The sequence below is a fragment of the Macaca fascicularis genome, chromosome 10 (assembly GCF_037993035.2).
Source record: "Macaca fascicularis isolate 582-1 chromosome 10, T2T-MFA8v1.1".
Classification (NCBI taxonomy): Eukaryota; Metazoa; Chordata; class Mammalia; order Primates; family Cercopithecidae; genus Macaca; species Macaca fascicularis.
This window is the reverse complement of record NC_088384.1, coordinates 2,761,552-2,787,774: the sequence shown is the minus strand read 5'-3', so window position 1 is coordinate 2,787,774 and position 26,223 is coordinate 2,761,552. Positions and strand designations below refer to the sequence as shown.

At 50.3% G+C, this 26,223-nt stretch overlaps 1 protein-coding gene across 6 annotated transcripts in view; it reads left to right on the top strand.

Moving 5' to 3' along the window:
* TAFA5 (TAFA chemokine like family member 5) overlaps positions 1 to 26,223 on the top strand; it is a 343,256-nt gene that overhangs the window by 301,713 nt on the left and 15,320 nt on the right. For 3 of the 6 annotated variants that reach the window (XR_012418333.1, XR_010578287.2, XR_012418335.1), the window contains exon 4: positions 11,690 to 11,793. The gene's annotated coding sequence lies outside the window, so the exon portion shown is untranslated. Of the gene's footprint in view, positions 1 to 11,689; positions 11,794 to 15,545; positions 17,928 to 24,122; positions 24,236 to 26,223 lie in introns of those variants that run through there. The other 3 variants (XR_012418334.1, XR_012418332.1, XR_006689995.3) reach the window with 2 other exon arrangements.

Here is a 26,223-nt window from a genome sequence, read left to right as displayed (position 1 = left end):
CACCTGAGCTTTTACAAAGAAATACAAATAACCTGGTCTGCATTCCAGGCGCAGGGGATCAGGGCCTCAGAGTTGGAGCAGGGACGGGAGTGGCCTGGGCATCTATAGGATGAGAGCTTTGTAGGAGACAGGTGTGCTTGGGTCAATTGGCTGATGGAGTTTGCATGCCTCGGGAATTATACATTACATCAAGGTATCTTATTTATCTATTTTTATTATCTATTTTATTTATCTAGTTACCTATTTAATTATCTATTTTAATTGTTGCTCTTTCCCTCCCTCCCTTTTCCTTTCCTTTTCCTTTTCTTTTCCTTGCTTACTTTCCTGGAGTCTCGCTCTGTCACCCAGGCTGGAGTTCTGTGGCACGACCTTGGCTTACAGCAAACTCCTCCTTGCAGGTTCAAGCGATTCTCCTGCTTCAGCCCCCCGAGTAGCTGGGACTACAGGCGCCGCCACCACGCCTGGCTAATTTTTGTATTTTTAGTAGAGACGGGGTTGTGCCATGTTGGCCATGCTGGTCTTGAACCCCTGACCTCAGGTGATCCATCCGTCTCAGCCTCCCAAAGTGCTGGGATGACAGCCTCCCAAAATGCTGGGTGGCATGAGCCACTGCACCTGGCCTAATGGTTGCTCTTTCTTTCATGTTGGCCTGGGTTCCGGAGCCCTGGCACTGTGGAGCTGCTGGCTCCAGGACACTCCGAACAGTGAGCCAAGAGGCTGCCTAGCAGGCACGGGCGGTTGTGTGTTCTGGACTCACCTACGTGGTGTGCTGAGGCCTCGCAGTAGGAATTCGGAGAGCTTCATGGGGAACGGATGCTTCGCACTTCCAGTGGGTGGGTTCGTTCAAGGACAGCACTCTCACACAGCCACGTGCTCCTCCCAGGGTGAGACACACGTGGGCACTTCTCTGTTATCTGGAGAGAAATTTGGTCCATCAGTGTCTATTAAAAAAATACCACAAGGTGGACAGTTTCAACAACAGGAATTGATTATCTTGCAGTTCCAGGCTCTGAGATCAAAGGTGTTGGCAGGGCTGGGTCCTCCTGCAGCGGTGAGGGGGAGATGTGTCCCTGGCCTCTCTTTAGATTTTGGGGTTTGCTGGTGATCTCTGAGGCTCCTTGCCTATAGAAGCCTCACCCCCATCTCGGTCTCCGTCTTCGCGTGGCCTTTCCCATATGTGTACGTCTGTCTGTGCCCGAAAGTGCCCTTTGGGTGAGGACACCACTCACTGAATCAGCGCCCACCCTCCTCTGGGATCTTAACCAGTTACGTGTGCAGCTGCTCTGCTTCCAAATAAAGATCACATTCTTACCTCGTGGGCGCCTTTTCACATTTGTTCTGCTTGGAGTCTGCAGAGATTCTTGAATCTATAACTGATTCCAAAGTTTGCACACTTCCAAAAACATTAAGTGGCCTTTATTTTTGTTTCAATATTGCTTCTGTGCCACTGTCGTGGTTCTGGATGTGGTCCCTATTCTGAGGTTCTAGGAGCTGGGAGTTCAACGTGATTTTTGGGAGAGGATGCAGCTCGACCCACCACATTTGGAATCAGAGCAAGACCCCCAGCAGGAGTCACCTAGTCCCAGGAGGCACGAGAGGGACCCTCTTTGCTTCTGTGGGGCCCCGGGGATGAAGAGGAGGCCCCAAAGGCTGCGCGACCTGGAGTACCTAACTCTGGGGGTTCATCCTGTGGGAGGCGGGTCTGACGTCGCACGAGCTGCTTAACGCTGGGGTTCATCCCGTGGGGGGCGGGTCTGACGTCATGCAAGGGAGGACCGTGCATTCTCCAGGCAGGGTCTCGAGTCCATCTGTGCGGGGTCTGCCTGGGCTCTGGGGGAGAGGACCGGGGGAATTAGGGAGCCAACAACAGGATCTCTGGCAGGGCCTGATGGAGATGCACGGAGCTCACCTTGCTCGGGCCAGATGAGGAGGGAGAGGACTCCTCCGTCTCCACTATCCAGAGAAGGGATGACACTGTAATGCCCAGACCCTCTGTTCCCCAAAGAAGACCACCAGAGTCCAGAGTCAAAGCCAAGCGGCAAGGATCTTTATGACAAGTTCAAACTTGGTCCCTCCATTACACAGCATACAAGAGGGCCCCGAACAATGCGAGTGTTTGCTTTTTATAGCCCGAAAGTTACAGGGGAACAAAGGAATTCTTTTGGTTCCCACGCTTTCAGTAAAACTTTGAACGGCTGTCTCCTTATCGGAGACTTTCTAGGTGGTGTTTGTACTGGGCCCAGGAAGTTTGAGAGATATGTGGCGATATGTGGTGAGATGGGAGGATGGGGTGTGTTTGTACTGGGCTTGTTTGTTTTGAGCCCGGGGCTGAGGAATGTGCCCGGCTCCTCTCAACACGTGTGCTGGGAGGAACACTAAGCCGGCCTCCCGTGCTCACAGGTGGAAGCCAATGCCTGGAATATTAGGAGCAGGTGTGCTGACCTCGCGACCACAGAGAGCACTTACTCTGCTTTTGTTGCCTCAGACCCACTCCGGGAAGCCGGGCAGATGTTGATCTTTCTCTTCGGGAAAACAGTGATGTATTAAAGAGATGTGGATGGCAAGTGATTAACCCTGGTCAAGCCACTCCAGGACGCCGCCTTTCTGCAGGGGACATGCGTGTGCACGCAGGAGGTACTGTCAGTCCTGGGGGCCCTGCTGTCTGTGCGCTGGCCCCTGGGCCTGAGTTCATGCCTCTAGCAGGCAGGAAGTGCCCTGTGGACAGGAATGGAGGGGCGTCTGCCAAACAGAGCACTGCCCAGGCCAGGGGGTAGAAGTCCTCTAGCCCTAGTGTGAGCTGCCACATCCCAGCCTTCGCTGCTCCCGCACGCCACACCGCAGTGCACCTTGAAGACTAACTCCAGGGCTCCCCTCACGAACCAGTGGTGGCCACAGCGTTTTCTTTGAACTCCTGGTGAAATGTCGGTGAGCAGGACCCAGGACGGGGCTCTTGGTTGGTGTATTTCTCTTTGAAGGAAGCATTCTGTAGGGTTCTGGGACTCACCCAGCCGACCGAGTGTGATTCTGTGGCCCTGGGAGCCACTGCTGGGCACAATGTGCAGATTAAACACCAGGCACGGCCAATCACGGGGGCTGCATCATCACTCAGAGATGACTCAGGGTTCACTTCCAAAAAAACGCTCGTCATGGCTCTCACGATCACGCTGGAAGCCAGAGCTTTCCTGGGTCCTGCCGGGGGAGGCAGATTATACCCCGCTCTCTGCTGAAGGCGGAAACCATGGAGCCTTCATGGGAAAGCCTGCACCACCCGGGCAGCCTGAGACCTGGATGGGACACTTGGAAGCTCCCAAGAAAAGCCAGCAGCCCTGGGGGCTGGTCATTGTTCACCTCCACAGTCCCTGGTGCCTCCGCCCACAGCCTCAAATCCCTGTCCCCAGGCCACCATCCACCCAGGGCTGCCCTGCCACCTTCCCTGCAGGGAAGATCCTGGGCTGGCCAGATTCCTTGCCTGAGCTTTGCATTGGAACAAGAAAGGGCTGGTGTGCTGTGGAGCTGTGCTGAGAGCCACGGAGACCCTGTGGCACCCCCGTGACCGTGCTGGAACCCCCACCCAGATTCCCTCCTGTGAGGTCTGTCCCGACTCCTGGGAGCCTCCGCCTGGATTCCCTCTCCTTTCAGATAAATAAATCTTGGGTTCCCCCAAATCACTAAGCTAAAGGGAAAAGTCACACTGGGAGCTGCTCAGGGCAAACCTGCCTCCCATTCTATGTAAAGTGACCGTCTGCTCAGAGATAAATGCCTATCTGATTGCTTCCTTTGGAGAGGCTATGCAGACTCAAAAGAATGCAACCGATTGTCTCTCACTTCCCTGTGACCTAGAACCCCCTCCCCACCTCAGTTGTCCTGCCTTCGCCTCAAGTTGTTCTCCCTTTCCCGGGGAACCGATGTTCCTCTTGAATATGCTGATTGACGGCTCATGTCTCCCTGCATAAAACCAAACTGTGCTGCGAGCACCTTGCGCACCAGGACCTCGTGAGTCTCTGTCGCGGGTGCGCGCCCTCAACCTTGGCAAAATAAACTTTCTACATTAACTGAGACCCATCTCAGATTTTCAGGGTTCACACTCCCCAACTCTAATCCTGCATTACACACACATAGAGACACACACAACATAATTCCACGTGTCACACTCACAAACCACACAGACCGGCACACATCACACATGCCAAGCACACACCATACACAAACCACAAACCAGTCATCACACACCACTCCATACACAACTTGTCACACCCCACACAGTCGCCACTCATACCACACCACACACACACACACACACTCTCTCTCTCTCTCTCTCTCTCTCTCTCTCTCTCTCCATAATGGTTCATGTTGAAGCAGAGGCCTCCTCCAGAGCACAGAGCTGGGCTCGGCCCTCCATGTCAGGCCCCACTGCAAAAAAAAAAAGGTGTTAAGGGAGGTCCATCTCTAGGGTGGACACCTGGGCTTGCGGCCTTGGCTGTCACTGGGCTGCTCTGGGCCTCAGTTTACCCTCTAGTTGAAGGTGGGCTCTGGGGGATTTGTGGTTTCATCAGCAGAGCCCTTGATTGTCCCTTCCTCCCCCATCGGGCAGTCACTGCGTGCTCCCTCTGTGCCCACATGCGTCACGTTTCAAGGAAGCCTCCACAATCACGATGATTACCTGAGCTCCTCTCATTCCCACCGCAGCCTTGCAGGGGAGGAGGATGGAGGAGCACAGTGCCAGGTCTGCCTGACTTGCCCGTCCGTGGCCGCGCCACCCTGCCCCAGGCCGGGGCCCTCTGTGGGGCTTCAGGACTGCAGGTGCCTGTGGGGGAGCAAGGCTGCAGGCTCCCGTCAGCCACTCGAGCTCAGCGGTCACGGTCCCCTCACCTCACGCTCTACTCCTGGGCAGGGCCTGTGTTCTCCTGGCCGGAGACAGGAAGCTGGTGCAGTGTGCCACTGCCTGGGGAGACGCCCTCCCTCCCTGAGCCTGCAGCCACCCCCTCAGCTCACTGGTCCTCATCAATCATTCTGCATTTGCTCCCTGAGACATTCATGTTGAGGGGAAGTGAATGTAATGGCACTTTAAGGAGAAGTCCCATTGAAGGGAGCCGTGGGATCATGGATAAGGGAGAGGCGGCTTGGGGACCGGCCAGCCCCTGACGGTCTGGGCTGCCTGGGATGCAGCGGGACTTCCACCCATCACTGCTTCCAGCCTCACGGGGATGGAGATTGCAGAGACTCCCTTTATCACAGGCATGGACATGTGTGGGTGGCGGGGCGGGGGTTGGGGGGGGACACAGCTTCCTCCGTCCCTTTATCCTGGCTGCTTGTGGTCAAGAGGTAGGCAGCCGAGTCCCCGGCTCCCTCCAAGCATCCAAAGGCTGGTGGAGGAGTTCTCTGAGCAGGGGCTGAGTGTGGGGCCCAGGCTGTGCATCAGGGCTTTCTTTCTGTGGATCAGGGATGCAGAAAGCACCTTGAAGCTGCTGAGGTGCTGCCCGAGAAGGGACAAGTGGGGTCTTGGGAGCAGAGGGTCCCCTTTAAACAAATCCTGCAGGGTCTCAGGTGTGCAGCCCCAGGAGAGCCCCGCTGTTCAGGGCCAGGGGCCTCAGGCAGGAGGCTCTTTGAGGAGGACACCTGGGAAGGTGGTGGAGGGAGGTGATTCTGCACCCTTGAGGCGGTCCTGGGGGAGCGGGTCCTGACCAGCACACTGGCCACTGTCCGGGACATGTCCAGGCACAGGCCAGGTCTGAACTGAGACCTGAGTGCTGGGCTCCACAGCTCTGAGGCCAGCCTGGGACACCCTGGCCAAGCCTGACCGTGTGGGAGGGCGCGTCCTGCTCCTTGGACGCAAGGCACACGGGGACAAGCTGGAGACCCTGAGTCCTCCTTGCAGAGCTGTCTGTGCTCCTGTGTTTGCGTTTCTTTTCCTCTTGATGCCTCTTTTCTGCCTTGCTAGAGCTTCCCCACGGAAGGCTGGGCTGTCCCCAGGGATGGGACGCCACAGACAGCAGGAGGCCTCCTCCACAGTGTAGGTGCAGGGCTGTGGACCATAGCACAGGCCCTTCCTTCTCCTGGTCACCCGCCCTGCTGGCCCAGCTCTCCTGAGTGAGATCACCTCTGCCGCCACCATGTTACCCCAGCACCGCCCAAACCTCTTGCTCTCTCCAAGCGCACCAGCCCTGCTTTGTCTCACCTGTCCCAGGTAGAACTGCCGCACAGGTGACTCCTTGCTCCTCCCAGGGCCCCGGGGACTGTGTCCAATGCTGGGGCTCAGGAAATTCCTGAGGCTGCATTCCCCAGCCTCACCTGCAGTGTCCAGCAGGCTCTGGCCCGGAGTGGCTCACAGCGCCATGAGGACGACACAGCCCCCCTGTCAGCCAGCACCTCAGCAGCACAAGAGCCGGGCACGATGATCTCGGCACGATACAGGCCGGGGCCTCCTGTGCCCTTTGGGAGCATCTGGAGGACCCAAGGAGGTTGGGCGGCTTTTCCAAAGCTGTTCAGCCACGGAGCCACGCAGAGGGACTGTGGCCACATCCTCAGGGCCTGTCACCTTCCCAGGACAGGGCCGGCCCCTGCTCCCTCACAGCCACCTGTCTGGTCACCAGGGTGACGGTCCCCCCCTTTGGCCCAGGCTGACGATTGTCCTGGAGGACCACGGGCTGGGGCAGCCGAGCACAGGCTCAGCTCTGGGACATGGCAGATATCCCCTCCCCAGTGACAGGAAAGCATGATTGCCACTCAGACCACATTTTTCCTAGACAAATAGATCCTCAAAACACTCGGGCACCTTCAGGAAGGCTGTCGTCTACAGCGAGTGGGGGGTCTGCACAGCCTCGTCCCATCCGCCTTGACCAGCCTGCAAAGTAACCCCCAGACAATCAGGGCCTGGCTGGCTCTCATCCGGGCCGGAACAGGCCCATTCAGCCGGGCAGGTGAACAATGCCAGCCCCCGTGACAAATGGGCTCATTAAGGAGATGGATGGCCGCGGCCCACCGCGCTGGCCTGCTTCCTGGGCAGGGCGGGCAGGCTGGCGTCTTCTCCTGGGTGAAGGCCAAGTACATGCAGCTCTCTAGCCAGTGGATGTGGGGAGAAGGGGTCTCTGGGCCTCCTGGACCGCGTTGCTGGCCTCTCAGGGAGGGGCAGCCTGTGTCCCAGGCCTGTGGGTGCCCAGCCCCCATGAGGGCAGTGATGGCCAGCGGCACCTGGACGCTCAGGACAGCCGTGCTCAAGGCAGGTTAGCAAGGAGAAAATGGGGGCTCAGACACAAGGGGAGGGGCCTAGGGTCACATAGCAGCCAGCGTTTCTGGGCTGGAAACGTTCACGAGCAGAGTTGGGTGACAAGAGTGAGCAACAGAGCAAACTCCAGCTTGGCGACAAAGAGAGTCTCCGTCTCAAAAACAACCAACCAACCAAACGAAAAAATAGCAGCATATCTTCCAAAACAGAGAGAGGACCTGAAACCTACACACTTGTGGAAACAGTAAATACTCAGGCACCGCAGACCCTCGACACCCTGACTCCATCATGACACGGTCCAGACACGCAGCAAGAGGTCACAAGCACCCCAGAAATATGGACAAATACAACACATCAGCCGTTTTAAACATTACAACAAAAACGTTTAAATCTGCCATTTTATGTTAAGTTAGAAAAAAAATGCAGTGGCTTTAAGCCTCAGCCCTCGCCGCTGTCCGTGGAGTCACACTCTTGGTTGGTATCTGCAAGGCTGGTCTCCCTTACCAACCAGCCCGGCGCCCCCCAGGGCAGCCACCACATTGGTCATCCTGGCGTCCTGGGCTCCCCTCAGTGGGTGAACCCACTCAGCTGCCTAGTGAACAAAGGGACACATGGTATATTCTGAAATAATTTAAAGAGTGTAGTTGGGTTGGTTTTAACTCAAAACACCCCATTCTCCGTGATGTGCTTAGTTCATTTTGCATCCCTGTATCTAAACGACTCCGGTACCCCATACTTAGAGATGCCTACTATGCATTCACAAAAAAGTGGATGCATGAGCCCCTCAACGACCTAAAAGAGAAGGGGTGGGAGAGAGCCCAGGAGGGCATCTGGGAGACAGGACCCCGAGAGCCCCTTCCCAGAGGAAGGACTGATGGAGGACGCTGGTCTGGGGAGTTCACGACCCACAGAAAGCCCTTTGTTCTCAGCCCTCAGCTCTGGGCCCTGCCTGGCTGGAGCGGCAGGATACCGGGTAGGAAAGAGGCAGGCCCCAGCTTGAATGCCGGCTCGCTGAACTGACTGAAGCTCATTTCCCTGTCCACACAGTGAGGAGAGAGCCTGGACTTCTTGGGAGGGGCCCCTCACAGCCTCGGCTGGTGGGACCCTGCCTTGGGGCACGGTGGTCCTGGTCAGTTATCCTCTGTCAGACCCGGGCTCTTGGTGTCTGGATTTCTTGCTTTTCTGCAGAGGAACTTTTCTGCTCCGGACCCATAATTCTTTCCTCTACTCCAGCTGGGACACGCTGGGGCCCATCAGGACCCCCGAGAGCCACCTCGGGCTGCAGGCGCTGCACCCCGAGAGTCAAGCCTGTCTTGTCCTCGTCTCCCAATGCCGGATTTAGGCCTGCTGGGCCCCCCTTCGGAGCCCACCGCAAAACCGTGTCATCAGACATCCTTCTAAATGGAGGATAAGCAGGGATTTGACTCCTCAGGTGTGTTAATAAAGAGTGGTTTCCATGGAGGCCTCTCGGAAAACATTAAACGATTATCTGCTCCTCGAGATGCCCATTAACATCCATCAGGACTCCCGGCTGCAGCCCTGAGCCAGGAAACAACGGCGCTTGTGGAATCCGAAGTGGAAAAATAAAGGGCTCTGATGCACCAGATTGTCTGGAGAGTGCCTCAGTGGCCACCAAGAACAGGGCCCGCAAGGCCTTGAAGCCAGACACACACACCCCTGCGCTGTGCCGGTGTATCCTCACAGGTCACTGTCACATAGCCCGGTGTGCCCGGGGGTCTGCCTGGCCGCCTGTCCTTCAGCCCACGCTCGGACTAGCGTAGAAGGGCCTCTGGTTTCCGCCTGGAGCAGAGGGACGGGTCAAGGGACCGCGTTCACGCTGGAGGACAAGCCCTGGTATACCTTTCCAGGACCCTCTTTCAGGGATAGACTCGGAGGTGGGTTTAGATGTTTGGGTCAAATCCAGGGGCCTCGGAGGGCTGGGGTGAAGCTGGCCCCTGCACACAGGGGTGAGTTAGATGAGGGACCACGGAGTGTAGGGAAGATCTGTGGGGGTCACAGACACAAGGTGTGTGCATGAGCAGGTGTGTGCATGAGCAGGTGTGTTCATGAGCAGGTGTGTGCATGAGCCTGCCACTGGGAAGGGCTGCCTATGGCTGTGGCTTCTGTCCTTAGCAAAATGAGGAAGCAGACCCAGACTCATGTCACAAATTCAGTCCCCAGCTGCTGACCAGGCACCAACTATGCTACAGAGCTGCTCTGCCTGCTCTGTGCAGGGAGGAATGTTCTAGGAGCCGGCGCCGTACTCCTGGGGATGAGGTACAGGCTATCAGGAGGATCCAGGCAGTGTCACAAGACCAGAACAGTGGGGGTTTTAGACTCGGCCACACAGACGTGGCTTCCGTGACTCCAGCAGGGGTCTCAGCAGCATGGTAGGTCCAATGGGGGTTCGTCCTCCTAAAAGCAGAGGAAAAGCAGGAGGTTGGCTGTAGCAGAACATTCTAGAATCTAGAGGCCCGATGGAGGAAGCAGGCCTTCAGTTTTGTTCCTCTGGCTCTGGGGGTGGTTTGTCAAAGACTCCAGTGGGAACGCCTTGGCCATTGCTCAGTGAAGCCGCGGAAACCTTGGAGATGGCTGGGCGTTGGCCTAGACCTGCCAGGAGGCACCAACTGGGCTCGGGCCTCCCAGAGGTTCAGAGAACAGTGGGAGTCTCTGGTCTGGGCAGACAGCTTGGTCCATGAACCCCGCCTTTTCCCTCTCTCCTCTGGGAATTCCTTGTTCATACACTCAGAGAGTGGGGAGAGGGAGGGGGGCTGGGGACAGGAGAGAAGAGGTTGCTGAACCTCTGCTTCAAATGGGGTGAGGGTGCACACGTGTCTCGCCCAGTGGCCTCTCCCCGACACGTGGGCCAGGGAGACGTGGGATGGCAGGCTTCCATCCTCTTCCAGGTCCAGCGGGATGGGAAAGCCCCAGTTGGGAAGCCCAGGAGGAGAACCCACATCCGTGGGGAGGCAGGGCCCCTCCACCAGCCTTGCCGGCCTCCTTGGCCAGAACCCCAGCGTGTTCTCCTCAGCTAGGTCTCGGGCCAGGGCTTCTCTGGAGCCATCTGGGACTGCTTTCATCTGTCATTGCTCTTGGCTTTGTTGTTTTCCTCTGAATGATGAAGGTTGGATCATCGTTCCTACATCTCCATTTCCCCCACTGTGCAATCACCCGGCCAACTGTGCCCTGGTCTCCCTCTGGGCAGAGTGAGCTTCTCTGCCTCTTGCCATTGGACTTGGGCCTGTGACTGACTTGGGACAATGAGATGATAGGAAGTGTGATGTGAGCAGATGTGGAGGTGTTTGTGTGGCTGGGCTGGGCTTTCCAAGGTCCTGCCCTCAGCATCAGGAGAACATACGTGGGTGGCTATTGCTGCTCCTGCTGGTGCCCCAGAACAAGGCAGGCAGGATAGGGTCACCCCCACTGACCTGCAGATCAGATCTGCAACCTGAAGCACACCCACCCTAGGTGACTTTCAGATGCTTGAATAACAAAAACGTTTTTGTTGCTATAAGCGATTGCAATTTTTGGTTGTCTGTTACACAGCAAAAGCTGACAGAGTTTTCTCGCCTCTAAAGTTCTTTTATATTATTAACTGATTTTTACTGGCGGTTGATTTGTTAGAACAACGTGGTGATTTATCGTGTCCGATGCCTCCCATTCCAGCATTGGCTGGTGACTTGCTTGTGGTGATGTTTTGCATGTTCTTCTGTTCCCTGTAGGTAGACCTAGAAGTACACTGATGTTCGAGTTTATTGTATCCTGGGATACACAATGTCTCATCCCACATTTAATAATACTAAGACACTTTGCTCTTCAACCATTTGGTCACTCTGAAATCGAGATTTTGCAGAAAGGGCAGCAAAATTATTTGGATTGTTTCATTTATCAATTTTTAGAAGCAATGAGTCGATACCCTGGCAACCTCCAAAATAACCATGGGCTTTGCTAGTTTTAAGTAACGTCATTAACTCCAGGGTTTTACATATTTGATGTATGTCAATCCATGGCAGTCACTATTCTGTTGATGTCCAAATTATGTTGTGTCAGGTTGGCAGGTTGGTGGAAACCCTTAAGTTGACTCCTGTGTCTTTTTTTTTTTTAGACAGAATCTCACTCTGTCTCCCAGGCTGGAGTGCAGTGGTGTGATCTTAGCTCACCGCAACCTCCGCCTCCCAGGTTCAAGTGATTCTCCTACCCCAGCCTCCCGAGTAGCTAGGATTACAGGTGCACACAACCATGCCCGGCTAATTTTGCATTTTTAGTAGAGGCGGATTTTCACCATGTTGGTCTGGATGGTCTCGAACTCCCGACCTCAGGTGATCCACCCAACTCAGTCTTCCAAAGTGCTGGGATTACAGGCATGAGCCACCATGCCTGGCCCGACTCCTGCATCTTTTGATGCCATCTCATTAAGCTTTAATAGCTGCCTTGCTTTCTGACCTTCCACTGTCCATTTTCCCCTAGAGTTAGCCATTCCTCTATGGAGTCCTGTTCCTTTCAGAAGGAAGTGGTGTTTAGAGAGAAGTGTCTGGGCATCAGGACGCCTGTCAATGCTGGACGTTCCTAAGGTAAGACCATCATGCTGAGACTTCCAATTTAAATGCATGGTTATATCTGCCTCTTTTCACTACTTAGGTTGAATATATTTGCTTGTTTCTACAACACACATATAATAGTTAAAAATCCCAGTACCCATTGCACTACTCAGCACACCAACACTAAAGGTGGTTCATGGTTGCTCCAGCTGGTATCCGTTGCGGTTTCCATTAGGAATGTGTGGTCAAAACCTTGTGTTTTTGAATTTATGTGAAACTGGTCTAATTTATGTGGGTGTGCCACCTACCTGTCATACAGTTAGACTCATTTTTCTTTTCTAGCTTGCTTCCAAATGATTGGTGACATTTTCCTCTTTTGCTTTAATATTGTCTGTTATTATATAGAACATTTATCTGGTTCTGTAGTCAAAAAAAGAATGAGGGACAGTCAGAGTTCCCCCTTCCATTCTGTTCTCTTCTACCCTGACGCCTTCCTTTCTCTTAGGGAACTCCTTTACAATTAGCTTTTACTTTATTATTGCATTGCTTCTTTTTGAAAATATAAGCACATGTGTACGTAGATTTGTATTATCTTTTTAGGTGCACAATAATTAACATTTTGTGAATACTGTTCTGAGCCTTGCTTTACTAATTTAAAAATATATTTAATATATTGTAGGCCGGGGTGGTGGCTCATGCCTGTAATCCCAGCACTTTAGAACGCTGAGGTGGGCAGATCACTTAAACCCAGGAGTTTGAAACTAGCCTGGGTAACATGGCAAGACCTCTTCTCTACAGAAAAATACAAAATTTAGCTGGGCATGGTGGTGTGCACCTGGGGTCCCAGCTACTCTAGAGGCTGAGGCAGGAGGGTAGCTTAAGCCTGGGAGGTTGAGGCTGCAGTGAGCCAAGATCATGCCACTGCACTCCAGCATGGGTGAGAGGATGAGACCCTGTCTTAAAATATAAATATTAAAATTTATATATAAATATATACATACAAAATATATATATGTGTATATATATATATATCACTCTGTACTAAAATATTAATAGTTTCCTCATTTCCACGCTTTCTTTTACCACAGTGGACAGTGGTGAGTGCTAGCAAATATTTAGAACTGGCTCTCTGGAAAAATGTGATTCGATTTTTATCTATCATCTATCTATCTATATCTATCTATTATCTATCTATATATCCATCTCTATCTATTTATCTATGTATCTAATCTATGTATCTATCTATGTGTGTATGTATCTATCTACCTGTGTAGCTACCTATCTTGCTTTCTAGCTCTCTTATGATATAAAGGATGGTAAGCATTGTTTACAAACTATAATGAAATGTGCAATAGTGGTCTTTATTGTTAATTCACGTGAACAATTCTCATAGAATGTTTCTGTTGATTTTGGCCAAACTCTAGAACCTGTAGCCCACATATGGTTGCAATTTAACCCTGAGATGACAAAATCAGTCTATGGATCAATGTTTGTTATTACCCAACACAGCAAAGAAACCACCTCTATCCCTGGCACATGAGCGTAGTTCTGATAGGGATAGCGGTTGATGTTTCCATTTGCCTCAATGGGTACCATGAAAGTGTAACAGGGAGATGTGTGGCACGTCTTCACCTGCTCCTGGAAATGAATATCTTGCTCTCAGGGGCTGGAAGGAGCCTGCCGCACGTACCAGTGCACCTGCCCTACTCCATTATGTGTGTTCTCATCTCTTCCTCCACTCCCTGCTGTTGGAGAATCAGTGCCCCACACTGAGCTTTGCTGTGAAAAGTCATGACACAATGAACCAGCGCATGCACACGTCACTTCATGTGTTGACAGGTGCATCTTTGGAATAGATCCTTAAAGGCGGGCATGCTGACCTGCTACTTTTCTATATTCTATGATTTTTTTTTGTCATAGTTTCCACTCACTCTTTTGTGTTTTCTAAACATGCAATCATAACACCTGCAAACTGAGATCGCTTATCTCTCTTTTTGGTTATTAATCCTTGAATCGAATTCTCTTGTCTAACTGCGTTGGCTGTTACTTCCACTAGAATGTTAAGCACTAGTGGGAAGAGTGGCCATCATAGTCTTGTTTGTGCATTTAGTGGAAATGCTTATGTCATTTCTCCATTAAGTAAATGCTGGCTTTTGAATTAAAGTATATAACGTTTATCAGGTTAAAAAATCCATCAATTATTATTTTACTAAATATTATTTTGTATATGGAATGAGTGTTGAATTTTGTTAAATGACCTTTTACCTTTTATAAATATGACTGGATGATTTTTTTCATCTAGACCAATTAATATGATAAATGTATTATATTAATGTTTTTCTTAATATTGAATTATCCCTGCATTCCTGGAATAAGTCCCAATTGTCATGTTATATTTAATTTTTAATGTGATTAGGATTTTGTTTACAAATTATCTACTCTATTATTTGAAAATTTCTAAATATCATATTTGACATTTTGCATTAGTGTTCGTAAGTGATACTAATCTGTATTTTTGTTGTGCTTGAAAAAGATTCAGATGAATGCCTTTCTTGCTTCACAAATAGGATTTGGAAATTGTCCCCATTTATCTATGCTTCTAAATATTCAAAATATCAATAAGATTTTAGATATTTGCTAAAATTCCCTTGTGAAATCACTTTGGCTTTTTTTTTTTTTTTTTTTTTTTTTTGGCTTGTTTCAAGGAAAATAACTATAGTTTCACTTCTGGTAGAAAATTGGTCTTTTTAGATTTCCTACTGTGACTTGAGCCATTTTTCAGTAAACTTTTTTTTCTTGGAAGTTGTCGATTTCAATTAGGTCTTCAATTTATTTGTAACAATTTTTAAATTAAAAATTCTTTCATTTTGACAGCTATTTCCTCCTTGTCATTTCCTCCTTTGTACATTTGTGCTTTTTCTTTTAAAAAAATGAAGTTGGTTATTGGGATCCAGTTGCCATTTCCCAGGACAAAGGACAGAGGCACCGGTTGAATGAACGGCATGGCCCAAGTTTTTCAACCGTTTAACTGTAAGGAAAAGAACGGAGTGGAGGGAAACTGTAGAGTAAAAGTAATGGGAAAGGCATCCTGTTTAAACATGACCAAAACAAGGGGTTCAGGGATTTGTCTTTTCCAAAGGCACCTGCTTGATTAATGTAGTCATAACGCAGAGATTTTCTGCATTATGTCATTCTTGTCTTTTTTTTTTTTTTCTTTTCTCATTGTGAATTACTTCCTTCTATTTCTTTCCAGGTACTATATGGATATTTTTTCCCATTTTTAAATTGAGCATTTATTTTGTTCATTTTAATGAAAATATTATGAATTTTTCAAAGCTCAGCTACAGATGCATTTCATAGATCTGGGATTCATTCTTTTTAATTATTGTAATTTGCCAGAGTCAGGCATACCTTGTTTTATTACACTTTGCTTTATTGCACTTTGCAGAAATGGCATTTTCTGCAAATTGAAGGTCTGTGGCAACCCTGCGTTGAGAAAGTCTATTGCCGCCATTTTTCCAACAGCGTGTGCTCACTTTGTGTCTCCGTGTCACATGTGGATAATTTTCACAGTGTTTCAATTTCTTTCATTGTTATTGTATCTGTTATGGTGATCTGTGATCTTTGATGTTACCATTGTGATTGTTTTGGGGACACCACAGACTGCACCCATATCTGATGGCAAACTTAATAGACAAATGTGTGTGTTCTGATTGCTTCACTGACTGTCCATTCCCCATCTCTCTCCCTCTCCTCCGGCCTTCCTATTCCCTGAGACACAATAGCATTGAAATCAGGCCAGTTAATAACTCTACAGTGTCCTCTAAGTGTTCAAGTGAAGAGGAGAGCCACAAGTCTCTTGATTTAAATCAGAAGCTAGAAGTAATGGGGCTTGGTCGGGAAGGCAGGTCCAATGCCAAGGTGGGCAGAAAGCGAGGCTCTTGTGCCAAACGGTCAGCCACGGTGTGAATGAAAAGGAAAAGTTCTTGAAGGTAATGAAAAGTGCTACTCCGGCGAACACACGAATGGCAAGAAAGCAAACAGGTTTGTTGCTGATATGGAGAAAGTTTGAGTGGTCTGGACAGAAGATCAAACCAGCCACAACATTCCCTTAAGCCAAAGCCTAATCCAGAGGAAGACCCTAACTCTCTTCAGTTCTGGGAAGGGTGAGAGAAGAGAGGAAGCTGCAGAAGAAAAGTTGGAAGTGAGCAGAGCTTTGTTCATGAGGTTGAAGGAAAGAAGTCGTCTCCATAAAAGTGCAAGGAGAAGCAGCAAGTGCTGATGGAGAAGCTGCAGCAAGTTCTCCCAGAGATCCAGCGGAGACCATTAATGCAGGCGGCTACTCTAAACAGATTTTCAATGAAGATAAAACAACCTTCTACTGGAAGAAGATGCCATCTAGGACTTCCATAGCTAGAGAGGAGAAGTCAATTCCTGGCTTCAAGGACAGGCTGACTCTCCTGTGAGGGGTTCATGCAGCTCCTGACTTTAAGTGCAAACCAACACTTCTTGATCATTCAGAAAATCCTAGGGCCCTTAAGGATTATGCAAAATCTATTCTGCCCATGACTCTGTAAGTGGGACAGCAAAGCACGGATGACAGCCCACCTGTGTATGGCATGGTCTACTGAAGATTTAAGCCCACTGTCGAGACCTACTGCTCAGAAAAAAGATTCCTTTCACTATATCACTGCTCATTGATAAGGTGCCTCGTCACCCAAGAGCTGTGATGGAGAATGTTCAAGGGAATGAATATTGTTTTCATGCTGTTAACACAATATCCATTCTGCAGCCCATGGATCAAGGAGTAATTTCAATGTTAATGTCTTATTCTTTAAGAAATACATTTTATAAGGCTATAGCTGCCATAGATTGTGATTCCTATGATGGACCTGGGCAAAGTCAATTGCAAACCTTGTGGAGAGGATTCACCATTCTAAACGTCATTAGGAGCATTTGTGATTCATGAGAGGAGGTCAAAATATCAACATTGATAGGAGTTTAGAAGAAGTTGATTCCAGCCCTCAGGAATGGCTTTGAGGAGCTGAAGGTTTCAGTGGAGGGAGTCACTGCAGATGTGGTGGAAACAGCAAGAGAACTAGAATTAGAGGTGGCACCTCTGTGGCTAAATTGCTGCAATGTCTTGATAAAGCTTGAATGAATGAGGGGCAGCTTCTTAGGGATGATCAAAGAAAGTAGTTTATTGAGAGGGAAACTTCTCGTGGTGAAAACAATGTGAACATTGTTGAAAACACAGCAAAGGTTTTGGAATATCCTTTATACTTTGTTGATAAAGCAGCAGCAGGGTTTGAGTGGATTGAGTCCAATTTTGAAAGAAGCCCTGTGAGTAAAATGTTATCAAACAGAATTGCATGCTGCAGAAACATCTTGTATGGAAGGAAGACTCCATTGACGGGGCAGACTTCACCGTTGTGTCATTTTACAAAATTGCCACAGCCACCCCAACCTCCAGCAGCCACCACCCTGATCAGTCATCAGCCACCAACATCCAAGCAAGGCCCTCCACCAACAAAAAGATTGTGGCTTGCTGAAGGCTTGGAGGATTGTTACTATTTTTTAGCACTAAAGTATCTTAAAATAAGGTATGCGCATTACATTTTTAGACGTAATGCTATTTCATACTTAATAGACTACAATATAGTGTAAACCTAACTTATATATGCACTAGGAAACTAAAATATGTGTGTAACTCACCTTATTGTGATATTCACTTTATTGCAGTGGCCTGGAGCTGAACCCACAATATCTCTGAGGTGTACCTGCATTCTATCATTTTGTTTTAAATTTCCTCTTTGATTCATGGTGATACCATGTTCAGAATACTAATTGCTTTTATTTTGGCCTAATAATGTGGTTGGTGTTTATAGATACATCATGTGCACTTAAAAAAGTAGTTCACAGTTTAAAATTCAGAATCTGTAGGTGGCATCTACGTGTTGTTCAGGACTAACTGTAACCTGATGTTTTGTCCATTTGGTCTATTTTTTCCACCCTTAGGTGTATTTTACTGTTTTTAGCAGTGTCTGTCAAAATTTTGTATTTTGTATTCATCAGAATTTGTTATATTTTGTAGTTTCTCTTTATCAAATTTTGTTACTGAATGCGCCAAAATAAAAAAAAAAATTATTCAGTTGGCACTTGAACAACATGGGTTTGAACTGCATGAGTCACTTTTACATGAATTTTCTTCTGCCTCCGCCAACCCTGAGAGAGCAAGACCAGCCCCTCCTCCTCCATCTCTTCCTCCTCTTCCTCCCCCTCAGCCCACTCAACATGAAGGCCACGAGGATGGAAAGCTTTACGATGATCCACTTCCACTTTATGAATAGTAAACACATTTTCTCTGCCTTATGATTTTCTTAATAACCTTTTTTCTCTAGCTTGCTTTGTTTTAAGAATATGGCATATAATACAGACAACATAAAAAATATGTGTTAATTGATTTTTGTATTTTATCCATAAGGCTTCCAGTCAACAGTAGGCTATTAGTAGTAGTGAAGTTTTTGGGGAGCCAAAATTGAAATGCAGATCTTTAACTGCACAGGAGGCAGCATCCCCTAACCCCATGCTGTTCAAGGATCAATTCTACTTTTGTTGTGAATTCTGTCTCCGTCCTGTTGAATGCTTTGGTCTGAACCCTTCTTGCCAGAGATCAATCACATGGACCTGCTTCCTTTCTAATTGTGCTTTCTTAGCATTTTTTTTGCTCATGTTGTTATTTTTATCCTTGTGAACCTCTTTGTCTCACACAGATCTCATGCATGTATCATAGAGGCAGGTCTTTTTTGCTCACATAGCTTTGAGTGGGGGAGTTAAGCCTTTGTACATGCACTGATACAGCCTATATGTCTGGCCTCAGCACGCTCATGTGTGGCTTATGATTTCTTAAAATTCTTGGCTTTTTTGGCTGTATCTGGTGTTTGGGAATATTTGTGTGTTTGTTCTGATACAGTTATCCTTGCATTTTTTTTTTTAATCTCTGCTCTTCTCATGCATGGCTGCTCTGCATTCGTTTCCATAATGAGCAGTTGTGAAATGAGCCAGCAACCTCTTCTCCCTTCCCACCCTTTTCTTCAGCATTTAAACAAAGTCACATCTTGCTGCTCTCAGTCAAGATCTAGGAGGCAATCAGAGAGTTCTCCCACCTTCCACATATCCTGGTTTTCCTGCAAATTAGTTGTAATTGTGTTTTCTCAGCGTACGACAACCCCACACTGCTGTGTGTGCTCAGCCCCGGTCTTATGCTGAGGTTTCTGCCATAACCTCTGGGTTTACCTGCAGGCCCTTCTGGAGCTGGTTCCCAGGAAGGACCCATAGGGGATGTGGGGCTTGAGTTCTTACTTGTTCATAACTGTCTGTGGTCTATACCTGAAGGTCAGTTAGGTAGGATACAAAACCCTTGACTTGGCTGGGCGCGGTGGGTCATGCCTGTAACCTCAGCACATTGGGAGGCCGAGTCAGGTAGATCGCTTGAGGTCAGGTGTTCAAGACCAGCCTGGCCAACATGGTGAAACCCCATCTCTACTAAAAGTACAAATATTAGCCAGGCGTGGTGGTGCGTGCCTGTAATCCCAGCTACTTGGGAGACTGAGGCACGAGAATAACTTGAACCCGGGAGGCAGAGGTTGCAGTGAGCCGAGATTGCACCATTGCACTCCAGCCTGGGTGACTGAGCAAGATTCCGTCTCAAAAAAACAAAAACGAAAAACATAAACCAAAAACAAACTTGACTTGCATTTTGCTTCTTGAGTTTCTTAAACGTTTCCCCATTGTTTTCCGGTACAAAGTGTTGCTGTTGAGAAATCGAATGACAATCTCATTACTTTTCTCTTGCACGCACAGTGGCTGTGTGTCCCTATTTGCCCAAAACAGTCCCGGTCTATGGCTGTTGTCCATGCAGTAGAGCTCACACAAACATCGCTTCCTTTTAGCTCAGAAATTCCCGATTGGCTGAGAAATTCTAACGTCACCCTACTGATTTCCTCACATTGTCCAGCAGACGCCTTCTCTATCTTCAAAGCCCAGTGTTTTATTAGAATATTGTTCAGTGTTGACCATTCTGGGTGCTTTAGGGTCCTGGGTACAAGAATGCACTCCCTGGACACATCTTCCTCGACGATGGCTTTCAGGACGTGGCGAACCTGGCGTCTTTTCCATCGTCTTCCTCTCCACTTTTGGGCGTTTCTGTTCACCTGTATCGGGATCTTCTTGGCTTCTATCCCATAACTGTGATTTTTTTCTATCATCTTTACTTTGAGATTCTCCCCTGCCCCCCATTTCTCCTTTCTACCTCTCACTGATTTGACTGTGATCTCTTGGTGTCTGTTCACTCTGTGTATGTATTGTTTCAATTCTCGTTTCTAAAATGTGCCTTTTTCTTTCAAAAAAATTGTTCCGCACCCTTTCAGTCTTTTGACTTCCCCTCCTTGTTTAGCCAGCGTATTTCCGAGCTTTTCTATTTTAATTTCTTGTGTTCTTGCATGCATCTGGCATTTCCCTAATTTTGCTCAGTTCATCTATTGCTTCGAAGAGTCGGGCTGCATCTGCTCAGAGGCCGTATTTTCCAGCGCATGATCTTAACTAGCTCGTTATTCAGTTCCTGTTTACTTTTTATTTTCACAAAGGTGTCTTTGTGTGGAATTTTTCACAGCCCTTTTCTCTTGCTTACTTTTGAATAAGATTGATGCTCCTGTATTTTAGAGGGTGTCCGTGTGCAAGGGGAGGGCCGTGGGCCAAGGTGTTTTCCTTACCCTCACCACCCAAGGATTCTTCCTCTGTTGTCATCAAAAGTGTTGAAGCCACAGCCTCTTGCTACAGCCACCTCTCTGACACCGAGGGCCACTGGCCAGCGCCTGGCCCCAGACCTGAGCCACACCCTCTTTTCCCACCGTATCCCACCCTTCACAATTTGGAATCTACGCCAGAAGGTTTCGCAAGGTGGGGCCTGTCCTTCTGAAGGGTGACTCTGTTGGGGATTTTCTGCATCCCTGAAGGCCTTGGCTGCCCCAGAACCCCCTCGTCTTCCCATGGTCCCCCACAGTCTTTTGTGGCCACCTCAGAACTGGGCCCCGGAGACCTCTCTGGGTGTCATGACTCTTCTTGAGGAGACACCTGCTCGGAATGTGAAGCTCTGGCTTGGGGGAGCCTTGGATCGGGTTCCTGTGTCGGGGGCTCTTAGCGGAGGTGGGCGCTCACATCCCTCCATCCCGAGGCGTGCTCATGTGGCCCCGCTGCAATCTCTGTTCCCAGATGAGCAGGGCTGCCGGGGAAAGCAGCGTTCCTAGTGATGCTGTTTGGGGCCTCCGTCAGCACCTGTCCTGGTTTTATCCCAGTTTTTCTTTTTTTTCCCCCGAGATAGAGTCTCACTCTGTCACCCAGGCTGGAGTGCAGGGGCATGATCTTGGCTCACTGCAACCTCCACCTCCCGGGTTCAAGCGATTCTCCTGCCTCAGCGTCCTAACTAGCTGGGAATGCAGGTTCCTGCCACGACACCCAGCTAATTTGTCCCCGCTGTTTGTTTGCGTCCTCAGGGAATTTGGGAGATTAATAAACAACACGGCCTCGGTGATCTCGCCTGAGCCGAGCTGTTGTTACTTTCACGGTTGTTGTTGTGATTGCTGCACTCTGCCCGTGTTTCTAGGGGCCTACAGGGGAGAATCGTCAGGTTATTCCATTTTGTCACATTCATGAAAATGGAAGTTCTTGTCTTTGTCTGTCGCTGGCTGCCTTTCTGTAATATGTCAGGACTTCGTCTCTTTGTGTTACTGAGGAAGCAGCTTAAGCCAGTGGCTGAGCGTGCGGATACTCAGTCATTCCGCCTGCGTCCATCTCTGTGCTGCCGCAGAGAGCGGCATCTGTGCTGTGCGTCCATCTCTCGTTAGCCGTGCAGCACGGGGCAGGGTAAGTAAACTCCCCGAGACTCCACGGCCCCCTCCACAACCTTGGGCTGATCCTGGCGCATTTTCCGTAGCAGGATTGTGAGGATTTGATAATTCCCCCAGTAGTGGACCGTGTCAGGCACGCTGCAAGTGTTCAGCAAATAGCAATTTATCACGGGGTCCACCAGCTTTCTAAACTTTAATTCTAATTGCACGAGGCACACCTTTTTGAGACTTTGCGGTGATGTGTGCTTTCCTTCGATCTCAGTACGTTTTCACTAGCTGTGTTGATCAGCATCTGCATAGTTGCAAGTGGGAGACACCTGTTCAGTGTCACGCTTCGCCAACGGGCCCTGCACGTGCACGTGTGTCCTGGTTCAGGTGGAAGCCGCCGTCCGCTTACAGAGGGAGGGTGGGCTCCGGCGGGTGAGTGGGTGGGAAAGGAGAGGCCTGGAGGTTAACTGCCAGGTGTGGCTGCGCTGTGAGCTGCCTGCACCGTGGTGGGGGGTTTCAACCCCTCTCTCAGTACCACACCTGCAGCCCGGCTCCATGACATGGCTGAGCCGCCCGTGGGTTGGGGACCCCGGGGATAACTGAGATGTGGGAGGAGCACAGAAGGTGCAGGGGGGTGCTGGCTTGTCTGCAGAGCCATTGCCCGTCCCAACACCAGCCCTGAGCCTCTGCACCCCCGGACGTGTTCACTCAGACCCACTCGCCCACCAAGACCCATATCCATGCTCAGGTCATCCTGGTTCTCCCTGACAGTGCCCTCCTGGGAGTTCCTCGGGACTAAGCATTGATCTCTGGAGTTCTGGCTACGAGGTGTTGGCAACAGTGACAATGGACATGGGTCTTAGGGCCACATGGGTCTGTGTTCCCATCCTGGCTCCACCACCTGCAGGGCTGGCCGTGTGCCCTTGATGGTCACCTCTTTCCGAGTCGATATTTCCTCCTCTGTAAACGGAGTTGACACCACCTGGCGAAGGTCTGTGAGGATTTGGTGAGAGGATGGAAGCCACATGCCCAGTGAGCGATGGGCCAGGTGGGACCAGCAAGCCCCAGTGCTCCCTGCCCTTGGCCTCTAGGGTCTCTGTGGCTCCCTGGGAGACGCGGCTTCTGCGAGGAGAAGGGGATGTGGGGCTTGGCTCTCTTCGGCCGCTCCACAAGCCTGGCTTCGCTGGTGCTTCGACCATGGTGGGTGTTGAGCTGTAAGAACTTGTTAGAGACATGTAGGGCTGAGAGCTCAGTCCTTGGTGGGAGGAGTCCGGTCCCGGGACAGAGCCCTCTGCATTCAGGGGTCCGAGCTGTCGGGTCTGCGGACTCTGAGGCCCCAGCCCTGGCTTCTCCCTGCTGTGGGGGAGGGGCTGCTCTAAGAGCCCCTGGGGGGCGGGCGGTCACCTTCCTCCCCTGGCCAGCCCCAGCCGGCAGCTCTGCCACTGGACCTCAGCCTCGCTCTAGGACACCCCAAACCTTTCTCAAACCAATCATCTCATGTTGATGGACGAAATTAGTCTCTGAATTCTAATGAGACTGTGCACTCGGGAGACAGACAGCTCATCTGAACATTAAATGAGAAAAATTGCCACTTTGGCTGGTTCCTTTAGAAACTCATTTGCATTCTGTCAGCTTTCATTATGAAAGGGAACTGCAGATATGGTGGGATGTGGGCGGGGGGGTCCCTCCGGCCTGGCCTGGGGCTGGTGCCGTGTGTGGCAGGGAGGCCGGGCCCTCCCAGCTCCCTCAGGGGCTTCTGCCGCTGGCCCCACGGAGGCACTGGGGCTTACCCTCCTCACCTGCACATTGCCCCACCCCATCCTCCTGGGGCGGGGGTGAGATATACCTTCTCTTCTCCCTTCCTCGCTGTCCTGGAGCTAAATCCAGAAGCCAAGCGTCTTCCCTGCTTCAACTTCCCTGCGCAGGGGTCTGAGCAGGCGCAAAGCCCCCAGTATGGGCACGGGCACGGGCACGGGCAGGTGGGCGCCCTCATGCGCTGTTTTCTTTGGCTGGGTGAAAAATCACCCTCAAACTTTGTGGCTTAAGACAACAGTGGTCCTTCCTCACCACCCTGCATTCTGACTGGGCTGTTTTTCTGCTGAGCTGGCCTTCTGAGCCTCACCCACAGGACTCACCCACGGGAATCCACCCAAGGGAGCCACCAACAAGACTCATCCACGGGACCCACGCACAGGACCCACCCAGAGGACCCACCCGCAGGATTCACCCACCGGACTCACCCACAGGCCCACCCACCGGACTCACCCACAGGCCCACCCAGGGGACTCACCATCCATGAAGACCCACCCTTGAGGAATGGGAAGGGTGGGACATGGGTGGCCACCATCTTCAAAGACCGAGTGGCAGTCCACATGAGGCCACAAGGAGCCAGAGCCCTTCTGACCTGTCAAAGTGGCCGGTGAGATGTCTCCCCTTCACCCAAGACCCCAAAGACTCCTTCCATTGCAGGAGCAGCTTCGGGTCCAGCTGTGGCTTCTCCTGGCCTGAAGACTGCAACACCAGCCATGCGGTGAGGATGGGAGGACGGCCCTGTGACGGGTGTTCCAGCCAGGACAGGAGGACCCGGAAGGGGCTGGGCAGAGCAGTGCTGACATCCAGCCAGGCACACGCACTGCCCCCAGACTCAAGGCCGAGAAATAGCTCCTGACCCACGCCCAGTGCTCTCCTCTTGGGACTGTTCCTTAATCTTTAATCGAAATCTGGCCCACTGCTTGCATTGTAAATAAAGTTTTATTGAAACACGACAATGCTAATTCATTTAGGGTTGCTTTTGTGCCCCAGTGGCAATGTCTATAGCTCCAGAGACCCCAGGACTGGCAAGGCCTGGGCAATTTGTTTTCTGGGCCTTCAGAGAAAGCCTCCCCATCCCGGCTGTCCTCCCTGGCTGTCCTCAGCTGGAGGCTCTGCCCTCTGGGCTCTGGGCACCACCCATGGAGACGTCTCCCTTTCTCAGAAGTGGTCTGTGTGTCTGGTGGCGTTGCCTCCTCAGCTGTGCCCTGCCCTCAAGTGCTCAGAGGCCTCTTGGCTGCTCCTCACTCTGAACTCTCTTCCCTCTAGTCCAAGCTAGTGACACTTGCTCTGAAACAATTCTCTTCAAATGTGAGTTTTCTAAAAAGTGACTCTCATAGGGTTCACCCCATGGGCTCAAAGCCACATCCTCCTTTCCTCCCGAGGCAGAGCCCTCCCTGCTGTGAACAGGTCACGCTGCTTCAGGAAAAGTCACCGTTCTTAGGATGCACCCTTTTCTCTCCTAGCTCAGAGGCTCTAACTCAAGGCTGTCCAATCTTTGGGCTTCCCTGGGCCACATTGGAAGAAGAATTGTCTTGAGCCACACATAAAATACACACGAATGCTAGCAATAGCAAAAAAAAAAAAAAAAAAAAAAAAAGTCATAAAAAAACTCATACTTTTTAAAGAAAGTTTACAAATTTGTGCCGGGCATTCAAAGGCATCCCGGGCCACATGCAGCCTGCGGACCGGGTGGGTTGGACAAGCTGTAACTCTGTATGTTTAACAAGAAGCCTTAGAGGCTTGTAAAGACAGCCAACCACATGCAACATCTGGAAAGCCTCGAAGTTCTCGGGCTCTGTGGCTTCCAGCAGCCTTTGAGGGGCTACGCATGGATTTTCTGGATTTTTGGGAAGGTTGCAGCATGCTGAAGTCCTGTGTTTCCCAACGCTGGACTGGAAGGCCCATGAGCTGGTCACGGCTTCAACCCAGGGTGGCATGAAGGTCTTTGGGGGTTTGGCCCAACTCCAGCACAAAGCTGTTCAAGGCCCAGGCCAAGACGAGGCGCTCTCTGCAAAGAAGGGCGGGCTCTCAGTTCCTTGCAGACAGGCAGGTGCACACCAGTCCAAGGCAGGGGAGACCTGTGGAAAACAGAGCCTCCTTGGTGCCAAGCAGGTGCTCTTCAGGCCTGAGCTGAGCCAGCCAGGTCTTGAGACAGAAGTATCCACATCAGGTATGTGAGCGCCAAGGCCCGTGAGTTTCAAGTTCTTTCACTTAACGTCCAAATCACTGTTTGCTCCCAGTGACCTCTGCCTTAGAATCTCACATCAGAGGCATAACACAGTCAGATCATTAAGTCAGTCACCAAAGCTAACAGCTGACATTTGCACTAATTGTAATTAAAAATTAGCATAGAAATGTGCTTTTAGGAGATTAAAATTATTGGTAGGTCCTGACCTGTATGCATCACCCTAAGTGATGGGCGACAAACAGACGTCACATTAAATAAAGTACATCTAATGGGCTTTTGAGGGAGAAAAGATGCAAATTCATTGATTTTCCTTTCTCCTTGATTTACAAATACGCCTTCTGCATAAACACCACGCATTAGGACTGTTGGCACGTCCCGCTCTTTTCGGAGCTTCTGGAGGCTGCGTCTTCATCAATTCCGTACAGGTCCATGACCTCTAATAACAGCTTTGTACTGTAAGCACTTTCTATACTCTGGAAATTGCATTACATATTAGAAATATTATCTCCATGCAGCAAACTATCCGTTAATGATTAGTTGAGTGGTAAAACGCATGTCAGGGAGAGGATG